This window comes from Cavia porcellus, unplaced genomic scaffold (genome assembly GCF_034190915.1).
Source record: "Cavia porcellus strain 051 isolate PalLab524CR breed Dunkin Hartley unplaced genomic scaffold, mCavPor4.1 scaffold_13, whole genome shotgun sequence".
Lineage (NCBI taxonomy): Eukaryota > Metazoa > Chordata > Mammalia > Rodentia > Caviidae > Cavia > Cavia porcellus.
Genome location: NW_026947496.1, coordinates 8,042,587 through 8,070,220, shown reverse-complemented (window position 1 = coordinate 8,070,220; position 27,634 = coordinate 8,042,587). Strand labels below are relative to the sequence as shown.

The 27,634-nt window shown below is 42.4% G+C and overlaps 1 protein-coding gene across 2 annotated transcripts in view; it reads left to right on the top strand.

The window, feature by feature from the left end:
* The window catches only part of Gmds (GDP-mannose 4,6-dehydratase), a 515,013-nt gene that overhangs the window by 29,209 nt on the left and 458,170 nt on the right, over window positions 1–27,634 (top strand). The window lies entirely within an intron of this gene.

The following is a 27,634-nucleotide window of genomic DNA, read 5'->3' as shown; positions in this document are numbered from 1 at the left end:
AGGCTCACAGTCTGAAGCTTGTGGTCTTCTGGCTAAGGTGGTGTCTGTCTGTCTTATATTTAATGTTAATAACCCATAAATTTTAGCAGATATTTGTAAGTGTTCAGATTTCCCAATTGCCTAATTGTTTTTCAACATTTCTTTGAATCAAGATCCACATGAAGTTCATATATTATAGTTTGATCACTCTTAAGTCTTTAGTTCCTTCTTTCTTCTACTATCTCTGTTCTTCTCTTCTTTCTCTCTCCCCATCTCTCTCCTTTCCCGTCTGTGTCTGTGCTTCCTTCCACCATCTGTGTGTGTGTGTGCGCGTGCATGCGCGTGTGTATTTTGTTTGTCTATCTCTCTTGAGTCCCTTTCTTTTATTGTGGGCACTGGGGTATTTGCAGTCTCATGTTGCTTTCACAGTCTGGATTTAACGGATTGCATTCTCTTTATGTTCTATAAATTGGTGTTTAAAGATTTGATCAGGTTTAATCTTGATTTGGGGAGAGAGATGAGGGCAAGAACACATCGTAATTGTTCTTGTGTATGGCCCTTAAAAGGCACATAGTGTCTTGGTTTCTTTATGTAATATCAGCATTTATTGATGATCATTGTCTGTATTTCTGTATTGCTTCAAGGATTAGCTAAAATACATTTAAAACGATAGGGGTTGTACTTGCTCATCCTAAGGGAAGGGAGACGCACAATAAGTGATAATTCTTTATCTTTACTAGCTTCTGATGACTTGGTTCCAGGCCATCCTGGTGACTGTGCAATTAAGTATTTCTGATGGGCTCAGTCTGTGGGACCCTGACACTGGTTGACAGAGGAGCCTTTCTGTTTGGTGTCTGTATCCTTTTGATGTTGTGTTGCCAGTCTTTGCATCATTGCTTTCTGGTGTGACAAGAGGATCCATGCATTTTTCGTGCTCTGAATTTGGAATCAGCTCTTTCCTGAAGTTCCTCAAGTGGCTTATTTTAATTTTGAAAAATCTTTATTAAACAATTAACCTTGTACTTTATCATATTTCTGCTAAAGTGCAAATTTTGGTTTCTAAAATTTTGTCACTATGAACATGATGAAACAGTACACCCCACTATATTTTTAATGTTTTTAAAAATAGTTTCACTGTGTTTTCCAGGCTGGCCTTGAGCTCACAGTGAGCCTCCTATCTCAGTGCCACCACGCCTGGCAGCTTTTTCCCCTCATAAGCGTATTTCAGCCCCCTCACTCATGTTCCCAGTGCTATACTGCACCGGGCTCTCATTAGGGGCTGTTGTGTTCTGGATCACACCTGATCAGACCCTGGGGCAGTGCCGGGTGTTAGTGTCTAAGTGGGTTGCCCGGATCAGATGCCCCTGGCAGCAACTTGGCCCAGCAATCTATTCTGGCCAATTCTAGCTTTGTTTTTTTTCTCTCTATGGGCCCTGCCCATCCCCTACTGTACAGGACAACTATTTTATGTACCTAAATGACAAAATCAATGTGTATTTTATGTGTTCTCCTTTCTCAAAGTGAGATCACATCAAGTATCCTATTTAATTCCTACAACTGCTCTGTCAAGACCATTGGATCTGTATTAATATTTTCATTTCATGAATGAAGAAAATTGAAACCCAGAAGGCTTAATGGACATAAAGGCCCACCATTAGCAAATGACAGATTAATGAGCGGCTGGAATGATAATTTAATGCTGCCGAATTTTTTCAGTGGGTTTTGTTGACTACTGTAAATCAAGGGAGTCCCCCATGCAACACATTTCGAGGTCCTCTTGGGTCAGGACAGTCTCAGAGGGCTTTCCTGAGCAACACGTACCCCCATATGGTGAGCTTTGGCTATGGATTACGGTTTTATGATTTCTAATGCTGTGAACGGCGTTGGCAGGGACTGCGCATGCTCCCTTTATTGAGTTCTACAGTGTTGAGAAACAATGTATGCTGCAGGGTAGTTTTAATTTCTCTGAGGTTTTCAGGTCACCTGGAGAGGGAGTAACTGTAGGGAAGAGAAATTAAAGAAAATGTCATCACCATACAGAAGAAATGCTAAGCAAAGCAGATGCTTTTCTTTTAAAATTTTAAGTAGTGATTTTTTAAAATGCAGAATTAAATACTGAAAAACTGTTGTTTTTACTTTTTATGATAGTGTTGAAATACTCTTAAGGACTGAACTCACAGTCCATGTCAGGCAGCACAAGTACAAGGTGATTTTAAGGTTATTTTCTATCAGTAAGCTCAGTGTTTCTAATTGAGTTTTTCAGAAAATTAATATAGACTGGAGTTGTAGCTCAGTGATAGGGCATCTGCTTAACCTGTATAAGGCCCTGGGTTTTAGCTTCAGAAACATTACACCTACCTCAAAATTTAATGTAACTTTTGCAGTGACAAAAATAAACAGAATAAGCATGCCTTTCCTGATATGCAGTGATCAAAAATGTTTTCTCCAGGAATTATGTATTGTTTTCTTTATTTTCATGGTCTTTTGAGTATGTGTGTCCTGGGAATTGAGCCCAGGGCTTTAAGCATTCTAAGTACACACTACCACTGAGCCATATCCCAGTGCTCGGTGGTTGTATTCTTTGTAGTATAATTTCATAGTGTTTATTTCCTTGCCAAACGTGAATTTGGGTTATATAACTTCAGAGAATAGGCAGTGCTCAAGTGTAAAATTTCAGTTTATAAAGAGTATCCTATAATTTTTACTTTAATCCAAAATTTATTTTGTGTTACTGAGGTTTTGTCCTTTTGATTTTCATTGCTTTTTCTTGTTTGACTTTTGAAATAGCATCTTCAAATGCTATATACTATGAATTTTGTCTTAAGTTTGGAGGATGCTAAATTACCAGCATATTCTCATACTTGTCTATGTGTCCTGGAGGAAGCCTTTCTTGAACTCCAGCTTTCTTGAATACAAAATAGCTAACACCAGAGCCACTTAAGGAATTACTTGAGGGACTGCTACTTATAATTGAATCCATATGGTTTAAAAAGTCCATGCCTGAGCTAGTAGGACTTCTCTTTATCATATCACAAAATACCACTCCTTGTTGGGTTTTTAATCAATTGAATTACGGAGAATGTAACACAGGTTCTTCATGAAAAGTAAGTAGATACTATAACATTAAACCTACCCACATAGCCCTGCTGTATTTACTTAATAGAATGAACTATAATTCAAAAGGGATGGGTTAAATTATTACCAATTTTTGAAAATTTAGTTCAATTTTAGGTGATTACCCTCGGAAAGTTATGTTTTTGTTATGCCATGTATTATGTTTTACAAGAATACTTAATTGCAGTTCCTGCTCAGGCTTATCTAAAAGATTAGAAGTTGTAAACGTGGTAGTCTTGTTTTCAAGACTACCAAGGGCTTCAGAAATAAATATTTTCTGGAAATCTAGAATTTTGTAGTAATATTCTGGATACATTTTCTTTGATGTCTGCTTTCTGACTCTTCAACATACATTATTTTAGACATTCTAAGCTAAAAACATTGTGCCCCCCCCTCTTTTCCCATGCTTTGGGAACTTTAAAAATTTCCTACTGCTTTTGTGAGGGAGGGTTTTCATTAGGAGGATGGTGTTGTTTATTGAGCACCTTTTGACATAGGCCGTGTTTCACAGATGATGTAGGACAGATACCACTGTTGAACTTGGTTTTGTCTAAAGTTTAAAATGAAAATTAGAGAGCTGTAGGGAGAAAGTAATAGAGAGTGTTATCATAATACATTAAAAATAATAAATGTTATTTAAAAAATAGAGACTTTGCCAAATAGTCTTGCCATGGAGTGAAATTACTTCCTTAACGTGTGTTTGCTGAGAGCCCAAGTTTTCCAGTAGGAGCAGACATGGTAGCGGAGGCCCCAGTGCTTAAGTCCTTGGAAGGGGTCACTACCTGTGCAGCCTGGAGATGTGTCCCTCACATTTTTCTGGCGTGTGTGAATGAACACCATTAGAAAATAAACAGAGTCACTTTAGGTAGGAATCACACGCTGTGAAAGGGGAACTACAGGAATCATGGCAGAGCCCGCGGTGACTGAAGCATTTCCTGGGGCAGCACCCAGAGATGAGTGGTCAGGAGAGGGTTGCTCCTGCCTATGTCTTTTGGTTGCTTTCGTCTTCTTGCTCTCTTTGATGAGCAGGTCTTTCCCCAAAGCCCTCTGCCGATGACCTTTTGTACTTCATTGGTGCATGTGTTACTATGGTATATGTTGAGGCTGTCTATTCAGGCATCATTTTATGCATATCAATCACAAGTTCAAGGCCTTGTGTTCTGTTTTCCTTTATTTGGCTCATGATGGTAGCATTGGCTAGGTGCTGAACATAATGAGCCTTTCGTCTTATCTGAAATAGCTTGAACCAGGTAAACATCATGGTAAATCATGTAAATCATATGTAAGTACTCCCAAGACAGATTTCTCCCACAGTTTTTAAGTTGTTTTATTGTGTTCTTCTTAATGACCATTTATTCTAATTTTGGGTTTTATAAATGGACACATTTGCTATTGCTAAGTATAAATAATAAAGGCAGAGGTTTTCGGGAGTGTAATCCCCTAGTTGTGTGTACATGTGTGTGATAAGATGCATTGCATGCCGGATGTGAAGTGTGGCTTTCGCCCTTGGCGTGGCACCAGCCCACTCTCAGGTGCACCTGTGTGGTGCTTGCCTTGTGGTGGTGTGAGCTGTCTGTGGTACAGACTGCTCCCCCTGGAGGGTGAGGGTGTGCCAGCTCCAGTTCAGAGACTGTCCCAGAGCTGGAGGACTTGGGGAGGGACTACAGTGTCTTGTTCTGTGGCCCAGATTTTTGTTCCTTAATCAGCAATATCTACCCTTTCGCCCCATATATAGTAATTCCTGGTCCTCTGTGGTGCTACCAGTCCTGGTATCATGCCATGTAAGGTCATTTAAAATAAAAACAAACCAGAATGCTCTCTGTTTTTTCCTAGTTCTAAGTATTACCATTATTTAAAATACAGGCTGTTTGTAAACACCAGAACTTTAGGAAGAATCTGTATGTAGGAGATCTAAAGAAGTCTGGGGATTGAGTGGTTGACCTGCCTGACATGACCTGGAATTCTTTTTCCATGTGTGGTGCCAGGTGAGCACAGTCAGAGTCCTGCCTTGGGACAGCTGGGGAGCTGGAGGCCACAGTGTCTGTGCTGAAGCAGTGGGTAGTTGTAAGCTGAGCTCGACAGTTCAGTTAGTGAGATTCCTGTTGTGTCCCTTGAACTGGCTCAGGTTAGTGTCGGTGCCAGAAGCCAGTTGCTGTGAGCTGTGCTACTGAAAATATTGGACTGCCTTACTCCAGGATACTCCTGTTTTTCCTCAAATAAGAATGGAAGGATGGTGATACTGTACTTACTTCTCAGAGAGCTGTTTCAAAGTTATTTTTAACTTTTTTTTTGTACTGGAAATTGAATCTAGGCTCTTCTCATGGAGCTACATATCCAGATCAACCCACTCACCTTGCTTTTTTAAATTTTATCCTTCTTTCGAGGTGGGGTCTCAGTATATTGCTAAGTGGTCCAGCTTGGGCTTGACTTCTCCTGCCTCAGCATCCTAGAGTTGTGAGTAAGAGGGTGCACTATCATGCTTAGCTTCACAGTTTTCTTGACATAACCCACAGTAAAGGCTTTAGAATTCAGTGAGTTATTTATCAATAGACAGGTTTTACTTGAAGAAAGTAGTAAAAAAATGGTCATTCTAAAATTGTGGCTTCTTAAATTACCATATTTTGGGCACACTATTTTCTAAAGTACTTTTATTTCCCTTTGGGTATTTCAGCTACACTGAGCTCTTCCAAGGCCTGACTGCCATAAATCTGTGAGGGCGTGTTTTGATTAATCATGTAGGCAGTTTCCTATGAGCATCTGAGATGTCTGGGCCACCGTCACTACCAGTTCTTTGTGGCTCTGTAAAGCTGTGGGAATTGTGTGGACACCCTGGCTGTTGGCACCATGTGGTTCCCGTGACCACAAGGTGTGCTGCCCAGAGACTGGGGCCCTAGCTTGTGTATGCAGCTGTGTGAATGATTGGTATTCATTCTTAGGTGAGTTGTGTAGCCTTTCTTTGCAGCTCACCGAAGAATAATGTTTGTCATCTTTAGGCCCTGGGCTCTCACATGGAGAGAAAATGACCACATTGTCTAGCTGTGATGCAGCGGGAGATAGCGCAGGCTAGCCGAAAATGGTGGGTGGCGCCACGTCAGTGAAACCGTGTGTTTTCCTGTGCAGAGCAATTGATTTATGTGATTCCCCTTGGGTCTTGAGACAGGCTTCCCAGAGGAACTTTCAGCCAGTCGGGATTGTGATCTCTAGAGGGGACTGAGGGGTCAAATGGAGACCTATTTCCATTTTCTTATATTGATGATAGGTTAATTGCTCTTACGGACGGGATGCATTCCTTCAGTAAATACTTACTAAGCCTCTGCCAGGTGCTCAGGACAGAGTGGTTCTGGGAACAGTGCACACAGGCTACTGGACTGTTCAACTCTGATGCAAGTTCTTTACGTCTGACTACAGGTTAAACCTGTCATTATAAGGTTTGTTCTTGTGGACATGAAGGGTCAGCTCTTAGCATTCTTCCGGTTTTCCTTATACAGAATCCCTGTAGTATTTGAGGATAGCTTGCACCTAGTTAAAAGATGGCATTTTCCAGCTTCCCTAGCAGTTTGCATAACACACATGATGGAGTGCTGGGATACGACAAAAGGAGGAAGCACTCACGGGACTTCGGGGAGAGTTGAGAGACTTTCCCAGTCCCTTCTTCCTCATCTCTCCTGCCACATGTTACACAGATGCGATGAAGGCGCTTGGGGATCATGCTGTGGACTTGAGGCCAGAAGGCAGAAAGACAGGAGGACTGTAGATCCCTGACTATTGCTGAGCCAGTGCTAGCAGTCCTGCCTTGGCCGCAGCAGTGTTTTATCATGTTGAGAGCTGGGTTCCAACACACCTGTAGCGGCATCTAGTCCTGAAGGGGTTGTTACTGGCACGGGCATCTCTAGTCCTGCAGCAGGATGAGTGCTATTACCAAACAACCTTCCCACATTTGGTTTAATGTGCTTGTCTCTTCTTTACGGCAGGGGTCTGTTGGGATCCTTTCAGGTACAGGTAAGGAAACCGTCAGGCTGAGGGGTATCAGTGTTCTGTTCCTGAACAAACACACGTGGAAGTCCTTTAAAGCAGTGCTTCCCAAAGTGTGCTACCTGGGTCAGCAGCACTCACCTCAGACAGACCTAGTGAACCGAGTGTGGAGGGAAGTTTGTGTACTGGTGAGGATGTGGACAGGTGAGGTTTGACACCCCGTTCTCTGGGGCTGAGCATGTAAGTCAGTGTAGAGCATTTGCCTAGCATGCGAGAGACCCTGGGTTCTATCTCCGGCTCCACAAAAGCAAAACAGAGCAGAAAATTCAACAAAACATGGCTAAATGATCCTTTGTACCTTGCTCCTCAAGAAAAAGGAGTTTGGCCAGGTCACCAGGGATGGGTTAGGTTTAAAGTTGAAAATGAGCACTCGAACTCTGTTCTAGTTGTGTTCCCTTGTTTACTGCCGCAGGGACCAGTGAGCCCTTCAGAGGGCTATACCTTCAGGCTCAAGTTAGTGTACCTCCCTGGAGTGGGGTGGGGGGTCAGCTGCTCAGGCCTGGACCTTGTCAGGCAGCCCACTCTGAGGAGGGGATGCGGAGCCCTCAGTATCAAAGGGAAAAACACTTTGCTTGAGTGGCAAAACGGAGTTCATATTTGGATATCTGTGTTTTCTAGGTTCTCTGAACTACTGCCAAACTATTTTATCAAAAAAAAAAAAAAAGGACAAATTGCTTGAAAAAGACTTAAATTGACTCGTGCTGAAACAAAACACATGTGAAGTAGTAACTCAATTAAAGGCATCGGTATCATTATAGAAAACCTCTCACACGGAAGTCTGCAAAACAAAGAAGCAAACAAACCAACGCCCAGAGTCTTAACTGAGCAGTGGAAGGAGTCAGCCATGAAGTGGTCCCAGCAGGGATAGATTCAGGAATGGGGAGCAGGGGGTAGAGGCGCCAGCTGAGCACCTGCCTGGGGAGGTCTCTTGCCACTGCAGGGTTATTCTGGGTAGAAGTGGAAACAAATCAAAGTGTCAGCTAGGAGAGAACTATGATCTGAGCAGGACTTAACAAACCCATAGTGACTGTTGAGGGCAAAGTAGGGGGCATTTAAGGTGCTGTGAGAACAGTTGGGAAAGTTGAGCTAGAGGACATGTGAGAAATAGTGAGATCTGGGGTGTATTTCAGAGGCAGAACGTTTGGGGTTCACTTGCAGGTTTGGACTGTTCAGGGAGAGAGTTTCAGGTGCAAGCAATGGTGACTTAGACCAAGAAGGAGCAGCGTTACCATTTATGACCACAGCCCGGGGCCGCAACACTGAGGCCTTGCTTCAGCATCTGTGTGGCTTTAGCCAGTTGTTCCTGATGTCAACTTCCTCCTTTGTAAATGGTGATACTAACATCTGTCTTGGGGGTTGCTTCAAGAATTCCAGATATTCCTCCTTTAATGACCTGTTTAACAGCTGTTTGGACTCATGGTCCTCTGCTGCGACTTATGACCCATCTTTTTTTTCTCTGTGCAGTTCCGTACATCTTATTTACAGAACCTCAGTTTTTTTTTGTACAGTAAACCTTGTTTATACAATACCGTAGTTTTTGCTGAGTGTACTGGGATTTTATGTTGTTATACATTATTGTACTGCTTGTAAGAGTTATGCAAATAAAAGCCAAGTCGTCAAGTTGAGCTTTAACTTGACTGTTTCTTTGTTCTGAATATTTAATGTACATAATATATGCAATTCCTCATTATATGACCAATTCATTTAACTACCTAGTCACAGGAAGGAACTTGATCATTAAACAAAGTATGTCTGTAAATGTAAAAAGTTATGCTGAAGTGTTGAGAACAATATCCAGAGGATAGTAAATGCTTAATAAATATGAATCATTACTTTTTTGCATTGTTAATTTAAGCAAAAAACTTGAAGGAACTGGAGGTATAGCTTAGGAGTAGAACACATGCTTAATGTTCTTGAGACACGGATTTAATCCTAGCACTGAAAGAGGAAGAAAAAAAAAAAAGAAAAGAAGAAACTCAGACATTTTATTTGTATATTCTTTTCAAACATTTTAACATTAGAAAAATTTTTCATTAAATCATATGTATTAATGGATGATTTTTGTTACAGAAACAAATGGTCAACATAGTTTTAGGCCCTATGATAACTTTTATAAATAAAAAGTTACAACTTTTATAAGTAAAAGCAGTCTGTCCAGTTTTTACAGCCAGTCTCCCAACGCAAACAGGGCATTTGTTGACTTTTGGTGGTAAAATAAGAAGGCAGATTACATGATAATCCTTGTTTTTCTCTCCCTCATGATCCATAACCAGCAGTGGTAAAAGTAACCTGTCTACTGGGGCGACATTGTCCAGTAAGACTTCTATGATGATGAGAATGTTGTGTGCCTAAAATAGCAGTCGCAGGCCACGTGTAATTATCGTGCACTTGAAATCTGACTAGTGTAACTGGATAACTGAATTTTTAATGTAATTTAATTTAAATGAATTTAAGTTGCCAGTGTGGTGAGTGCCTACCATAGTGAACAGCACAGTGCAGAAAGTAGCTTCTGTATAGCCACAGCAATCCCGGGTTGTCAGAGCAAAGCAGGAGGCATCACAATACCTGACTGTTATACGCAAAATGACAGTGATAATCATAGAATGGTGTCGGCGCAGAAGCAAACATATGGATCAGTGGAACAGACTAGAGGGTATGGAAGCATCCTAGACACACACACCTATTTTACCCTTGACCAGAAGGCCCAAACATACACTGGGGGAAAGATAGCCTCTCTAGCAAATGGTGCTGGGAAGACTGGCTATTCATATGCAGAAACTGAACCTGTGCCTCTCACTATGTGCTAAACTAAACCCACAATGGATTAAAGACCAATATATTAAAACAGAAACAACCTATGGAAGATAAAAATAGATAAAACTCAGGCAAGGACTTTCTGAACACAAGTCCAGTCACACAAGAAATAACAGTAATAATTGACAAATAGGATTACGTCAGGTTAAAAAGCTTCTGCACAGCAAAAGAAACAACCAACAGAAGAAAGAGACGATCTACAGAACGGAAGGATAAACCTTTGCCAGCTATTCCTCAGCCACAGGACTAATACCTAGAATGTATGAAGAACTCAAAATGTTAGACTCCTCAAAATAAAAGACTTCCTCAAAAAATGGGCGAATGAAATGAGTGTATACTTTTAGAGGAAAGTACAAAGAAGTACAAATGCCCACTAAACGTGTAAAAATGTTCAACTTCTCTGGCCATTAGAGGAATGCAAGTTAAAATAACATTAAGTTCACCACCACTGACCAGAGTGGTGGGGTAGGGGGAGAATAGCACTACGGTTTCATCTTATGCCAGAAAGAATAGCTGTCGTCAAGACATCAAATAATAAAAGTGCTCATGTGACTGCAGTGAAAAAGAAACTCATCTTTATTATTGGTGGGAATGTAAAGTAGTGCAACAATTATGGAAATCAGTATGATGATTTCTCAAAAAATTAAAAGTAGAAATTCCACTTGATCCAGTTATTCCCCTTCCAGATAGTTTCCCAAAAGAGCTAAAGATATCATGTTACACAGATCCATGCATAGTAGTGTTTATGGCAGCAGTTCATAGTAGCTGAATCTTGGAAGCAGCCTATGTATCTTGTCAGTAGACGGATAAAGAAAATAAGAGTATCTATACATAATGGAATACAATCTGTGACATTTGTGGATATGCCTTGAATACATAATGTTAAGTGAAATAAATCAGACACGCAGTCCTAAATGCTGCATGGTTTCAGTTGAGTAATCCTAAGTATAATAAGGAGCAAAATAAAAGATTGATAAATGAAACAGAGATAAATCTTTTGCAAATGGAGGGGGCCAAGACTCTGAGAGTGAGGGGAGAAGGAGAGAGAAATGGATATAAAATGATTTAAGATATGTCATATGCATGTACCAACTACTCTCAATGAATGTAATCTTTATATGTCTCAGATGTGAACTAAAAACAGCAGTGAAAATGGAGAAGGGGGATCTAGAGATGGAGGGAGGTGGGTGGGGAGGGGACAGGAATAAAAAGAATCAAGGTAAGTTAAGTACGTGCACCTACTCGCTAAGATGAATGTAAACATGTACTCTAGTCATCTACTAGTAAAAAGATAAAGGCACTGTAAGCCGGCCTTCCATAAGAAGGAAAAGCACAGATGGTGTTTTCTGTCATTGGACCTAAATACCTAAAATAGTTCTGAACACAGAAGTAGTATTTAATAGGAATTTGTTGAGAGAATGAAAATATGTCCTTTTAAGATAAGAAATAAATGCAAAGAAAAGCTAGTTTCAGTAATTTCTATTTTATTGAAGCTTTACAGTAATAAAGGAATGAGAGAGCACGGACCAAGAGTTGGGAGAGGAAGGGGCCTGGGGACAGCGTGGGGGAGGTGAAGAGTACTTCTTGACAGGGAAGTTGCCTCCATCTACTTCCGGTGCTGTGGCACATGCCTGTACCCTAGCATTCCAGGAGGCTGAGGCAGCAAGTTCACAAATTGGAGCCCAATCTGGGCTGCTTAGTGAGATCTGTCTCAAAAATTACCAAGGGCTGGGAAGGTAGTTCAATGTGAAGGACAAAGGCCCTGGGTTTAATCCCCAATGCTAACAGGGAAAGAAGAAGCCAACATAAAGATGGCCATTGGACACAGCTCTCTGCTGACCGGATCTGGTGAGAGATCTGTTGTGGCTCTGAGAGAAAATGCTGTGAAAGACAAACCTGTCCAGACAAGCATGCCAAGGTGGTTGTTCTGTAGCTGCCTCAGCCAAATTTTCGTAAGAGTCCAAGTCACTCAAATTAAGGAAGTTTTGAAGGCTGGAGTGTTTAGGCCACGTCAGCTCAGCTTTAGGGCCAAATGTATCCTTCCCCCCCTGCCGCCCCTTAGGGTCAAAAGCTGTTTGTTGATCCACAGTAATTTTATTGTAGTGATAATCTGCAGTTTTATGAAAGCATTTGCCTTCCTATGAAGTTCAGTGATCATTTAAAGACCTCAAGTCTCTGATTTGCCATCTGGCTTTCCATCAAAACACCCCACCATCAAGAAAACATGGCAGAGCCACGGGGTCAACCTAAGCCATGTAAAATTCTGTGGTGTGCAAGTTGGAAGCTGTTTGGAAAACAATTCATTTAAAAGCTACCCGTGTTCTCCAAATCATTGCAGAAAATATTGTTTTAAAAGTCATTTAAAAAAATCTTGACACATACAACAGAAATTGTGGCCTAAATGCCACAACAGTATTCACACTGGGCTTTCATAGTAGGCCTGCTGTACTGTGTCTAAAGAAACTTGGCATTTTGTCCAAGAATAAGTCAATAACAGGAACTCAATCATAAATGCCCTGGTTTCCTGCTAATAATACAGGGCTCTCTGCTGCTGCCCTGCACTAGGCACAATTTTAAATAACAGCTGGCAGCAAAGCCTGACAAGGAAGGCGGCATTATTTTTAAATTGGGGAATTGTTTTTCATAAATTTCTTTTTTTACATATTCTTTTCCAATTTTGCCATCATTTTTCATTTCAGAATTGAATAAACATCTTCAAAGTGACAGGAAAAGCTACATTGAATCAATAAATGTTAACTTCCTCTACCCCCCTAGTGGCCTGAAATAACTTTAGTACCTAAGCATCAGCCTCTTATTAATTGGACAAGCCTTCAAAAATGAGGCCAGGTAATTTATGTTGGCAATTTGATTAACAGGCTTCCTAGGAACACACATTCCTATAAAGTTAAGTATGAGCCATTCAAGACATACCAAGAAAGTTCTTAGAAATCTTTCAGATGAAAAGAGAGCAGGATACTCGTGACAGAAGGGGTGCACAGCCCCCATCCAGGCGCCTTTGTGACTTGACTCGAGGTGCTTTTTGCAGACTCTGTCCAAGCATGAGAGGCCAACATTGCTTCTCCCAGCCTTACTCTGGTCTGGGCCTTGTTTGTCTTCTTTTCTGCTGCTGTCCAGATCCGAGGGCCCTGCTGGTCAGTACTGGAGCAGGAGGGGTCTTCGTGCAGAGGAAGGCAGCACAGTGTATGCTCCATGCTGCGTCGGTGGGAATTCTCTTAGTTCTCCTTCTGGGCCTCCAAAGTCTGAAGCTGCCTGTTCCCAGCTTACCTGGTTTCCTTCAGTTCACTCCATTCTCCCTCCCAGATGGAGGCAAACGGGACTGAGAAGTAGTTGAAAAAACATTTGAGTCAAAATCTGACTTCAAGGACACTGATGTCAGAGGAATTGTACCTAAAGGTGGGGAGACAGACAGCAAGAGAGAAATTGAGAACTCGGCAGTGATAATCATGATTGTGCTAAATCCGCACCCAGGTCACCTGGAGCCATGCATGATGATTTTTTCTAAGGTTGTACGTGTTAGCAAGAATACCGGCTGGCTGAGACAGCCCTGGTAACCACCCTGCATCTCCTGGGGCCCCCTCTTCCTTGGGGTGCACTTGTGAGTGTCAGTCAGATCATTTCATCTCCTTCCCAAGGCTGTTCCAGAGCTTTCCGTCTCCTCCGCCTTCCTGTGGTCTGCTGACAGCCTTGGCCGATTGCTTCTGCTGCATGGTTGCCACACTTTGACCTGCTTCCCCCTGCTATTCGTCAGATACACGAGGCACCCCAGGGTCTCTGGCCTCCTCGCCCCTTTTGTGTCTCTGAGACAGCTTCTCACAGTACCCTCCGCCCCTTCCCTCACCGGCCTCCTTTTTGTCTATAGCATTTTTCCTTGCCTGGCCACATGTCTGTCTCCTTCCCGTCATGTGTGAGTTGGGACTTTGACCTTGGTTTAATGAAAGTGAGCAGATGCGGGAGCTGCTTGTGTCTGGGCAGCGTTTCCCAAGGACAGTGTCCATGTGTGTGTGACCTATGATATAATGTTTCTGGAATAGCATCTTCTGTATGGCTTTGGGTTTTTACCCTTTATCTTTTGAAAATCTTAAGGCTTTTACCCTCTGCTTACCTGTTTGACAAATATTCCTTATACCTGCCCTGTATCTGGTACTCTTTCTAGGTGCTGCTGGGAAGTGGTTAACAACGGGGTAAGAATTCCTCTATTAAGGAGTGTGTAATTGAATGAAAAAAGACTAGAATGAAGATTATTTCAACAAGTTTTGTTTTGGTGCAGGGAACTGAACTTAGGACCTTGCACTTGTTAGGGAGGTGCTCTACCACTGAGCCATATTCCCCAGGCTCCCCTCCACCCAGCTTTTTGGTTCCAGAGATCAAACTCATGACCTCACACTTGCCATGCAGGCGCTTATGCCACTGACTTAAATCTCTAGCCCCAATTTGAACAAATTATATATACCACGGCAATAATTTTGGGCACAGAGATTGAACTGCCTTGGGGCCAGTGTGTTGACTGGGTTATTGGCAAGAAGGCTTTTTTGTTGGTTTGTTGGAAATAGGGTCTCATTATATAGACCAGGCTAGACTCTCTGTGTAGACAGACTAACCTCAAGCTCTTCATCCTCCTGCCCGCTTCCGGAGTCAGACACACACTACACCACCCAGTGCAAGAAGGCTTTTCCAGGGCATTCCTGGGGAGTGAACCCAGATCCTTTGAATTAAGCTACACCCTGGGTCCTGTTAATTTTTATTGTGAGACAGAGTCTTGTTAAATTGCTCATGGAAGGCCTGAATTTTTACCTTGTGGGGCATGAGCTACCATGCTGATGGCAAGAAGTCTTTTTAAGGAGGTTTCTTAGGTGTTGAGAAGGAGTGTGGATCCAGTCACCCGAAGATGTTGTGGGCAGTAGGAAGGGTAGGTAGTAGGCTGTGTTCTAGGAACCAGAAGGTGGCCCAGGTGGCTGCAGAGTCCACAGAGGACAAAACAGAGACTGGAGCCATCTAGGGTGAAAGGCAAACAGGAGGCAGATTTCGCAGGCCTCTGTACCAAGCTTACATCCTACTCCAGTTGAAATAGGAAGCCAGTGGAATGGCATCTGATTTACATCTTATAAAGATCTCTGGCTGCCTCCGAGTTGTGTTAGAGAATCAACCTGTTAAGGTCTGACAGACAGATTTTACTATAATACTTTTTATTGCCATTCATAAAACTAGAATCTTTTATTAAATGGTTTTAGGGAAAATCTCAATTATTGAATAAACAATTGCATGTGTTGTGGATTTGAAACTTAAAAACACAAAGTAAATTAGTCTTAACATTATCATTATGGCCAATAAGAAATCAGCGGTATTGAATTGGGAAATCTTTTGTATGAAGTAGGAAATTACATTTTCAGGTATTACAGGGTAGGGACATGAGTAGATGTTTAGAAATTAGAGGCTTTGTGAATGAGGTCACTGTGTTCTCTGTCTAGGGTGATGGCAGTGCTTGGTATAAAGACCCTTACAGCAGAGCAAAGCAGTGACGAAGCCTGCATTCCTGACTTCACGACTTGTCCCTTCTCTGTCCTTGCCATCCTCACCCAGAGAAATACCTCATAGAGGAGGATAATTCTTCTGGCTTCAAAGCCGTGGTCTCTACTCTTTCTGTCCCTGCACTGTACGGTTCAAAATGCCTAGTTTTCCTGAACTTGGTGAGAAATCACATGTGGTATAAAAACTGTAATAGTTTTACTATTTTCCTGTCTTATGCACTAGTCTGATATATTGTAAAGCAGTAAAATGAAAATTTTCTTACTCATGCTTATCTTCCCCTCTACTTTTTAAAATGGCCCAGTTTTCTTATGTTTTATATGTCTAAGGTCTCTGGGACATGATTAAAAATTCATATAATTTTAGACTTGCTAGTCATTGAGGAGTCCTAGCATGCTTTCACATTTTAGATGAGAAAAACAGTGACAGGTGTTTCAATGAAGGAGATACAAAGTACATCAGTTCATGGCAAGACCCTCAAGGCCTCTGAGTATTTTGTATTTATTTCATTTCTTAACAAACATTTGTTTCCTACTGTAAAGCAAGGAGTGATGATATGTGTTATACCTATTCACAGAACAGCCCTTTCCTCAGGAGTGGCATTTGCAAACGTGTGCCTGAATCTGCATGTTTAGATGCTCACCCAGATTTCTTCCACGGGCAGGAAATCACCTCTTGCCATGGCACAAGTTCTGCTCTTTCTGTTAGTCCTCTGGTTGGTCCACCCCCTCTTGGTTTCTGTGGTGGCTGCTCCTTTTGCTGAGTCCCTCAGCCCTGCTTCCCACTGGCCCACAGTGGGGCTGCAGGCAGCATCCTTGTCTCCATGTTGCAGGCGGCCGAGAGGATCAGCGAGCTCATAGTCAGTGCAGTGCCTTCTTTGCTGTCACCATGCAGCTTAGGTCCGGACCTAGGCCCCCTCCTGATGGGTGTGGTCTCCCTCTGATACCCATGTGGACACCCTTGGGGCTTCTCAGTCACAGCTTGTTGAAGAGATGAGACTGGCTGTGAGATCTGCGCCAACAATGGCCTCTGAGTTGACTGGTTCTGTGTTGCAGACCTTGCGGCAGCTCTGCCTGTGTGTCACAGCGATGGTTGTGTCTTGGGCACCTGGAGTAAAGAAGTGTGAGAATTAAATCCACATTACCTTGTTAGAGTGTTTCAAGGAAATGGGCTACTTTGGTTTGCATGAGAGAAAATGTCAAGCCCGTGTCCCACGTTTTGGTTTGTTCACAGCAAAGCCAGAGCTCCTCTAGCTGCACTGCTCCCCTGTGAAGGCAAACAGTGCAGAGCCAGGCAGGCCCTTTATGGGAAATGTCATCATTTTTATAGACCTGGCCCTGGACGTGGTCAGGTTTAGCAACTTTCTTGGACCACACAGGGAGCCAAGCTGCAGGAACAGCTGGCAACAAAGCCTCCACCTTCCAGCCAAATGGTCTTTCCCTGAAACTGTCTACCTTCCCCAGGAAACTGGTCTTTTAATAGCAGCCTACCCTCCACGGAGAACCTGGGCGGGAGGAGGACAGAGGCTTCTTTTGAAGCTGCTTTCCACTGGTGTTTTCGCATCTGAGCAGTGAGGCCTGAACCCCTGGATGTGTCAGCAAGGCAGAGGCTGGGGAGGGGAGCCCTGGGCGTCTGTCCGCCCGTGGTGCCTCCCTCCCACAGCCATTGTGGTGGAGGTGTGAGTTTGCGCCAGAGTTTCTTTAATGTGGAGTTTATTGCTGCTGCTTCATGGAAGAGATTTTGTATAAAAATTTAGAGGGGAGAAGTTGCCTCTCCTAGGTAGAATATAGACTACTTTCACCTCCTCAGCCTTTTACTAGGTAGAAGGATTAGCCTATCTCTGTTATTTTTAAAACAAATACCCATTTAAGATCAAGTTTTATATAATGACCACTGAGGACCACCATCTTCCTTGGAATTGTTATGGCTTTTGTGTAACATACCTAAGGATTAGCCCATTAAGCTTGAATATAAATGTGAAAGGCGTACTTTGGACCTACTCTGATTTTATAGAGAACTGAGTTCCCTGTGGGAATTCTTTCAGGGGCCTGTTTTTGTTTTTTGGTAGAGGTCTTGCTGTGTTGCTCAGCCGGCAATCTCATGCCTCAGCCTCCCAGTAGTGGGACTACAGGTTTGTGCTCCCATGCCTGGCTTGGAGGGCATGATTTGATGTTAGGAAGTCACAAAGAGGAGAGTTCTGCAACTCTCCTAGTTTAATTTTTTCTGTGTTTTAAACCGATGACTCTTGAGTACCTTGCTGACAAGTAAGACAGTATCCTTTAGAAGGTAAATTTGCTCTGTCCTGAATTGCCCAGAACTAGGTAAGAGGTAAATAAACCACAGGCAAGCCCGCAGTGTGATCTACAATTTCTTTGTATTTGTTTTGGATTTGATGTTCAGTGTAGGTGTCAAACACTGCTGAGAAAATGTAAACCTTTGTTGACCAGCTATGGTGGATTTTCAAGCAAACCTCCGTGCTGCGCCACAGCTAGCTTGTTTAAGTACTTCTGAGTGGAGTCGTGCTTTGTGACCCACACGGTTACTGCAGCTTGCTGAATGCTAATTCTTTGGTCTTGGCCCTGAAGCAGAGCGTGTGGAATCCAGGATCAGGCTGTGCACAGCCGGTGCGCCCCGTGCATCTGAGCAGTGAGGGACACCAACCACCAGGTGGCTTAAGCAGGAAGCGCAGCGCTCCGTCCTCCGCAGCTGTGCTTCAGTCTGTAGAGAGACCCAGTGATAAGGCTTTTGTAAAAATGTGTTTCTCTTCACCATCTTAGAATGCTAAAGCAGAAGATTAATTTTTAAATTGTCACTGTCTTAATGTTTACAAGTTTTTGTATACAAACACTGTGTTTTGCTTAGAGTAATATAAAACTTTGGATATTATTTTTGATAATTTATTTCTCAGTTATTGTCTCTGAGTGCTTAATTATCTGTTCATTTATTTATTTTAACACATTTTCTACAGTTTGAAAATTAGATTAATGACTTTTTATTTTACTTTTGAAATGTAAACTGTCATCCTGGCTAATATTAGCTTATTTTGATACATACATTCTATAGAAAATAAACCAAAGATGAGGAAACCAAAATAATAGGAAATCAACATGTAATTTTTATAGACTTATTCCTCCCACAAACAAAATAAATTTTTTTTTTCATTCCATGAAAAGTTGCCTATTTATATTAGGAGAAAAATACTAAAATGGCAACCTGTGTTTTAGAATATATGTGTAGTAAAGGCCAAGTAAACCAACTCTGTTTCTTTGAGCAGACTAAGAAAAAGTAGCTTAATTCTGACTTTCATGCTTGATATTTTTTGATCACAAAGCCCAAGTAATTAGATTTTTTTTAACATAGCTGAAGGCTAAAGTAAAAATAAAATATATCTTCAAGAATTTCTTTTCCAGTTTCCTGTTTATCTGGGTCTTTTGACTTCATAATTTTCAAAGTCATTAGGTACTATCACTTCCGTTACAGCAGAAAAAGTGAAGATAAAATTTAAATCTGTTATTTTTTTCTTTGTATTAATTCTAGTTAAAAATTTTGTTGGGGAAAAATTAAATACATTTTTGAGAACATGTTTTTAAGTTGCTGTGATTTTATGTACTCTTGTTAACCCCATGTAAGTATAATTATCTGAGAAAGTCAAGGTCTTTATTAGAGTTATTAAAAATAATGTTTTGTTTTTCTTTTCAGTGAAGTAAAGGCTGATAATTCCAAAGGCTGCTTAAGGAAAAACTGTAGCTAGCGGAGTGGCACTTGTTGGACATTGCTCCTAAACTTGGCAAAGGTGCCATCTCTGTGTCTAAGAGCTGTGATGTATGTCCAGTTGGCCCTGCTAATTCCCCTTCTACATGGCTAGCCAGGTGGTAACTAAGAGTCCTGAACAATGAATCTATTTGTCTTCATTTTTGTTGAGGAAATTGATGTGACTTTATAGAACTGTGGCTGTATGTGAACTGTGTAGAGGAAGCTGTTTGGTTTTTTTCCCCTTTCACATGATTTGAAAAATAAAAGAGCTAAAATACATGTGACAGATAGCATTTTTCAATCCCAGTTACCTTTTACTTGTATTTGGTATAAAATTGGAAACTTTTATTTTTTTCATAATGATAAAGGGATTAGAGATGTGAAGCATGTTGATTGATAAAATAAGGAAGTAAAATTGACAGCAAATGCTTAAAGGTACTTGTTAGTATTATAATATTTTTAGCTATAATATTTGTATGTGAGTTTAAAGTGTGTGTGTGTGTGTGTGTGTGTGTGTGTGTCTGTGTGTCTGTATGTGTTTAAGATGTATTCAAGTTGGGTTGTAGCTCAGTTCTAGGGTACTTGCTGGTTTGATCTTCAGCACCAAGAAAAAATAAAGTAAAAAAAAAAAAAATACATGAAGAATTGACTTTGACCCTGAAGAATCATTGACTTTGACCCTGAAGAATCATGAAACGTTTTTCCCTGTTTTTTTTACTCTTAGTTCTTTACAGGTTTTCCCCAACATTTGGTGACTATTTTTATAGCATTTTCCTGCTTTAGTTTGCTGTTTAATTAGTTTTAGTTGGTATGTTGCTTGAGGCCACTAGAAACTGAAAAATTAAGTTTCACATTAAGGACTGAAGCGCAGAACATAAAGGTACATTGATCGGTGGACACTTCCCTCCCGTGCACATCGTCCACACTGCTGACCAGGCCGAGGTAAAATCGGGCTTTCTCGGCCCCGCATGGGAGCAGCCTCACTTGGTCTGCATCTTGCTGTTGTAAGATATGGTGCCCTTTCCTTAAGCTTCTACAGTTCTTGGTGTCTGTATGCATTTTGTATGTATTTGCACCCTTGTGGTCTTAAATGAAATCTGCTGAGAGCGTTTCTTGTTGTTCAGTAATATACATCTTACCAGAAATCAGGTGATGTTTTCATTAGCACAAAGAAAGATGTGAAGAGAAAGTCCTTTGTCAAGTGCCCTTGCTTCGAGGTGTACAGAAGTATGGACTGGAGTGCTTGGTGACACTGTGGCATGTGGTGCCCAGCAAGCACCAGTGTCATCTGAAATGGTTAGATTTGATTACATTTGGAATAAAATACTCTTTTAATTCGTGTTTTACAACACTTCACGCCAGTGTAAAAACCAAGGTACACTCACTGGCAGTTATAAACCAGTGTTTTACCCATATGCATTTTTAGCAGACTTTGAAAAGGGTGGAGCATGCCAGATGATCTCTGGTTGTGTAGACCCTGCAGGGTGCCATGGCGCTCTAGTGTCTAAGCTCCACCCCTCCGTACCTGCGGGGCTGATGAGACTGCAGAAAAGCCCTCAGGCGTTCCCTAAGGCCCTGCCGGCTTGGGGAGTAGGGTTCCTGACCCCCTGGGAGCCAGCTCAGGTATCTGCTGTGCCTGATCAGTCAAGACAGGACCTTCTCTGCGCCAGGCTGCTGCACAGGGAGGGACACGAGTGGGGCCGGGAGGGCGGGGGCCTGTATCCTTCCTGGCAGAGCATACTTCTGTGCCACAGACTAGGAAGGTGAGATCACCGGGCACAGGAGAAGATGACCTGTTCTCTGCCTGCCTTTCCTTTCTTTCCTGAAGAATGCAGTCCCGACTCAGCACAGTGCTCTCTGGAAGCCCCAGCTCTGCCCCAGTGAGGAGGGTGACCCAAGCAGGCACCCAGTCTCTGCTCTTGCCTTGTAGTTGAGTTTGTGGAGCCACCCACAGAAGAGCTGTGCGGACTCAGTGTGGGACTCTAAGAGGCAGTTTCATTTAGAGTGAGCATGCAGAAGTTTGCCTTTTGCTATTTTTAAGGAAAGAAAACAGGCAATCAGTAGATGGGGTTAAGGTTATTTTAACTACTAAACTATTTTTGGTCTTTTATTAACAAAAGCATCAAAAATTGAAATTCTCATGTTTGCATCATCAAGTTTCTATTCTGCCCCTCTCCTTTTTCTCCATGTCTGGTTATTTTCTTCAGAAGTAAAATAGACTTTTGTGCCATTAGTGAAAGTTGCAGAGTGAGTGTTTTCCGTTGGCTCTGTCGCCTTCCTGAGCTTTATGCCCTCACCTCAGTGAGGGGCATAGGGTAGGAGTCCTGGGAGGGCTGGGAGCCAGTGCTCCGTGGTAACCCGTGCAGCCATCTGGGAAAGGCTCCCTTCCCATTTGTGCAAGTTGCTCTTGATCTCCCCAAGCCCATCTTGGTGCCAAAGAGCTGCTCGCTGCACACTGTCATCAGCCTACGAGTGTGGGGTCCTGAGTTACCTTGTTCGCAAAAAGTTTCAGCAGAATTGGATCTTTGTGTTACAGTAGTTGGTACTTGCAGACCTAGGCTGTCGGTTTTACAGTGGAATATCAAACCCATTCCCCATAAGCAGGGAGTACAGACTGAGAAGTAATTATTTTCAGATGTGGAAGTATGTTTCCAATCCTCCAGAGAGGTGTAGTTTCACATTCTGCAAATGCCATCAAAGTGAATGTGCTCTGGAAGTATATTCAGAACTCTGAAAACAGATTATGAACTGCAAAGTGAGCAGAGTGCCAAAGCACAGTGGCCCCACTCTTGGCTTCTAAGGAATATAGACCCACGCCCCATCCCAGGCCTACTTAGGCAGGATCCTTAGGGTGGGGCCGCAGAGCCTTTCTTTGAGTAAGTTCCCAAGTTGATGATGATGCTCATATGGCTTTGGAAATCACCAATATGTACCAGATAATTAATACTCCCAAAATAATCTTACCTTGCTGCATTTCTAGTTGTTCTACCCTGCGTTTGTCTCTCTACCTGGCTGTTTCCTCTGAGTCACAAAGAAAAAGGGTCAAATCAGTAAAATGCAGTAGCTACACTCCTTATCACCTGTTCCTCTTACCCACTCTTAGTTTGGTTATCCGCTTGGCTTATCTTTTTGTTACCAATCCAAACACTGGTTTCCTCCCAAAAGTCTTCTGCCCTTTTGTTTCAAAACAGTCAGTCACAGTTTTCTCATCTGTCTCGTCCCTTTCCTGTCGGGTTTCCTGAACCCCATTTGGGGTTTCCAGTCTTGCTAGATGTTACTACATTCAGAGTTCCCATCAGTTCATGTAACTATGAGATTTGTTCTTCTAGAGCAGTGCCAGCAAATACCCTTTAGAACTTTCAGTGATGCAAAGGGCCAGCTGCAGCACATGTGCCACAGGTTCACCACTGCTGTCATAAAGCAACACCCTTCTGTTGTGAGTGAAGTCCTTCAGCTCTGCAGGCCACCCTATCACACCATCATCTCGGTAGTGTTACAGACTTTGCTTATCATGGGCAGGTGACCCTGCTCTTACTCATATTGTTGTTTCTGGCTGTGTTGTCCTCCTGCCTAAGATGTGGCCTGTTGCTCCGTCATCCTTTGGCATCACCCAGTGCAATTTCACAACCTTGATAGGGACCCCCTGGGCCCTCTTTGACCAGATGTGCCTTCACCTACCTCATAGTCTGCTGCTGTGAGTTCCAATTAATTAGTTACTGTCATAACCTTGTTAGTGGACGTTGAGAACCGGACTTATCCTCTTCATACTGTTGCACAGCCTAACACTTTGTGGAGATCCTCCTACCCCCTTCTTTCCCCTTCTCTCCTTCATCTCTTCCTTCCAGACCTTGTACTGGGATAGATCTCAGAGCCTTCACAGTGAACTACATCCCCAGCCCTTTTTGATTTTAGAGACAATGTTTCCTTAAGTTGTGCAGGCTGTGCTCAAATTTGTGACCTTCTTGCCTGGGTTCTAGTGTGCCTGGATTACAGGAACGCACCACCATACTGAGTACTGCCAGTTTTTAGCACGGAAATTTCCTGGAAAGTGAGAATTAAAACCTGTTACTCTTTCTTTTCTGCCTCAATGAATCAATCCCTATCAAAATACCTTTTTAAAGTCTGTTAAAAGGTGGAATTTGTTATGTGACCAGCATCGTGTGGTTTCCAATAACTCAGACTAGTTGCCTGCAGAGACTAAGGCAGTTATTGATTTTGTTTTCATGGGCAACTTTAACTTAACTTTGGTTTTGGAAAGTAAAGTGTTAAATAGAAGGGCTGAAATTATTGGACTATTGATGGGTTGAGCTAAGTTTGATTTAGGGTTTGAGGAGAGGATTAGACACATTTAGGTAGAATGGTCAGATCCCTACTCCACTTGTTTCCAATACTGGACCCTTTGCCACCTAATTTTAAAGCCTCCCTTGTTGGTGGAAAAGGATGCTTTACAACCTCCCAGAATGTGGCAAGCTGTTAGTGTGAGGAAAGCCAGCCTGTTGGGTCAGGGAGTTGACTGTTTGTTTATTGATGGACCTGGGTTAGATGCTAATCATTTCTGTCCCAATCTGAAATTTGGGCAGGGGAGCCTGCTTTTATGTTCTTGCTTTCCTGGACAAATTTCTTATGGGTGTTGTTTGAAAAGAAGAATAGCGATTGTAAAATGAGAATTTTGGTTTGAATCTACAGTTTTCTGCTCCTCAGTAATTGACTAAAGAGTAATTTTAGTAATTGAAAACCCTTTCATAACAAACCCTTTGAATAAAATTGAGCTTGAAAACCTTTGCTCATTGTCATCTAATGTGGATGCCATTGTATATTGTGCATTATAGTAAAAGAAAGGCAGAAGTCTTTGCCCAGGGTTTAAGTTTCTGCTATGTTATATTTGACCTGCCGTCGTAGGCAAAGCTTTCTTAGCTTTGTTTAACCTTCAGCATTCCCACCTGATAGAACAGGAGCTCCCACTGGGTTATGATGCACTGCCTAGCCAGTGCTGCATCGCTCGTCATGCAAGTGTTTGTTTGTGTTGAACATGGGCAGATACTTTGTGCTTTTCCATTTTACTTCTTGTATGACATCGTGGTACCTCTCCATGGAGGAGCTTAGGTCTGCTTAGATGAGCGTCAAGCTTGTGACTGTGATTAACAGGTAAATCGAACACTCAGACTGTGAAGAGTGGTTAGGTGATAAACAAAAGAATGAAACTTATTCCCAAGCATGTGACTTCCTCTGAGACCAACCTGGTGAAGGTAAGCAGAGAGTGAGGACAAGGACAGGCTCCACCCTGGTCCGAGGCAGTGGTGTTTTGCCAGCTGACTAGCTGGAGGCTGCATCTTGCTGCCCACTGCAGAAAGGACCTGGTCCTGCAGTGAACCTGCTTTCCAATTCTTTGATGAACTTGGCTTGTGACTGAAGACTGGCTCTGGCTCATACAGTCTTTAAAGTGAAGAAGGTATAGAGTAAAATATGAAGTATGATTGTCCGGAGAGTGGAACATTTAAGATATTTTAATGATTTGGGAAAGTTCATAAGGCATTTATTGTGTTTAAACATAGGGTATCACTAATATATAATGCTAGACTTCAGTCTCAGTTGAAAGTATCAAATTTATCGCTTATATATTATTGTAGTTATTATGACAGTATTGGGATTGAACTCAAGGCCTTTGCATGAAGCTACTTTTCTTGCCCTTTTTATTTTATTTTTTCATTTGAGACAAGGCTTGCAAAGAGACTGAGTTGTTCAAACTGGGCTCAGACTTGCAGTCTTCCTGCCTTAGCCTTCCAGGGTACTGGAATTACATGGATTACACATGTGCATATAAATCATCTTTCTTGTGCGAGGTGGAAAATATTGAAATAAAGACTCTTGGACTTTTGTAGGTGTGTATTTGGTTTCAAATACCAACAACTAGAGAGTGTTAGCATGTATTTACCCAATAATTTCAGTCCTTCATGTTGATTAATCAGAGCTTGACAAATGAAACTATGTGGGCGGTTGTGTGGTTTCTAGACTTTGTTTGACAGAATGAATTTTTTTCTTTAAATTAATAAACCTCAACAAGAGTCTTCAGTGTGTATTAGGGTAAATGCTTGAAGGCAGCTGGAAGGGACATGGAAGTTAGAGGTGAAGTTCTTCTAGCACATTTAATTTATTGCAGGAAGGCTAGCTAACACATTGTTTCTGTGGAAGTAACTGTAAGGACTTGTTGCAGATTTTCCTTCATCCAAGTTGTTTCAGATATTCATGAGTTTTAATGGAAGTCTCTGAACAGTGCCTGTGGCCTTATCTTAGGAATTGGCTAAACTGAATAGTTAGACTTTTGCCAGGTTCCATTAATTGGCACTTTTGGTATTTCTAAGGGATAAACCTTGTCCTTAGTTGCAAGAACATAAACATCTTTAGTAATGTTTAAATTATGTGTGCAGTGGGGAGGAGCAAAGATGGTGGATAGATAACAACTGGCTACAGAGGCTCCCTGAGAATTCAACATAGTATAGAGTGGGGAGCCCAAAACAGAGGGAGATAAATTCTCTCGTCCCAAGAAGAAATTAGGTGAGAAGAACCAACCAAACATACAGTCCCGGTGCTGTTATTGGAACAGGTAAAGGTTCAGTGTTCCCGCTGCAGCAGGTGACTTTCTGACCATCCGAGGTCCCACTGTGACTTGTTGAGCTGTCCAAGGTCCCACCGCTTTGACTCACTGGAGGTGCAGTTACATTGCGTTTGGGGGTCGCCAAGCCGAATGGAGAGCTGAGTTGACAGAGTGCCTACATTGACCTGTGGCGAGTGCCAGGAGTGGAGTCATTCCATAGAAAGTGGGGGTTCTGGCAGATGACATTCTGGTACCAGGCAGGACTGGCAAGTACAAGCACAGCAGTGACTTCAGTCAGTTGTTCCCTTCCCGAACAGGATTCATGGAGTGAGCTAGGCATGGGTCACGTGACCTGGCTGAGACCTAATAGGTTATCTGAAATCAAGTCCCTACCATGGTGGCGCACACTAACCTCACTAACCTAGTGAAGTCTCAGAAGTTTGACTGACCTGGAGGGGAGGCAGTGCAAAGTAATACAGTGCAGGCCATAGCAGCTGGACTGACCTGCAGGGAAGGCGTCGTAAAGTAATACAGTACAGGCTACAGCAGCTTGACTGACCTGCAGGGAAGGCGGCGTAAAGTAATACAGTGCAGGCCACAGCAGCTGGACTGATCCAGAGGGGAGGGGCGAGCATACGCTGTCCCTGTGTGCAACTCACTAGCACATGGCAGTGGGAAGGGTTGTCTAGCCAGCACGCTTCAGAAGAATTGTAACCAACAAAGAAAGGAAATGGGGCCTCCTGGAAGAGCAACAACAAAAAGTCCCCAGGCCCCAACCCTGAGAACATTGACCCAGTACAGGTAAATACAAAGGAGAATGAAAACAGCAAACATGCAGTATCAGACACAGCACCAGTGGACATACAGAGATATATTCGGGACCTCATAGACAAATTCAAAAGTGAAATATTTAGCCAAGTAAAGCAAGATATAAGATTAATAAAAGAGATACTAAGCACCCCTCAAGCAGACACAGATGGAAGAAGGGAGGAACTCAAAGGAGAAAACCATTTGATGAAGAATATAAAAAATATAGAATACATGAAACAGATTCAAAGAGATTACCAGGAAATTAAAAACTCTATGGAAAGATGGCAAATCAGCTTGAAAGACACTAAGGATGGATTATCCAAACTGGAGGACAATTTTGCAAAGTGGGATTATGAAAGGGAGAACTTTTAAAAAATAACAAGGAAACAAGCAGTAACAATACAAAGGCTAGAAGATGACAAGAGGATCTACAACTTGAGAATGAAGAATGTGAATGAAGAAGCAGGGGTACAAACAAAGGAGCTACAAAGGTTATTCTCAGAAATAATTAAGGAAAACTTCCCAAACATAGGAAAAGGAAATGATATTCTGATATATGAGGCATACAGAACTCCAGCCAACTACAACCAAAACAGAGCTACACCCAGGCATATAATAAGATCCCAGGAATTTAATATAAGAACAGAATATTAAAAGCTGAGACAAGAAGGGACTTCCGGGAGAACATGGCGGACAGATAACAGCAACTACCGGAGGCTCTCTGAAAGACTCGGCTCAGAAGCCAGGAATGGTGCGGACTAAGGAGACATAAGTCGGTGGAGATATGCTCTGCTGACTCAGGAACGAACTGGGCTGAGAGAAGCCAACTTGGAATGCAGTCCTGGTGCTAAAACAGGAACAGAAAAGACTTGGTGTGGAGGCTGGAACCGCGCCATTGTAAGCCGCGATTTGGGTTTCCCGCCGCGCGGCGGCTGGCTGCCTCTACAGTGGCTCAGCAAGGAGAGAGACGCGCGGAAGCTCTGAGAACGGCAATCT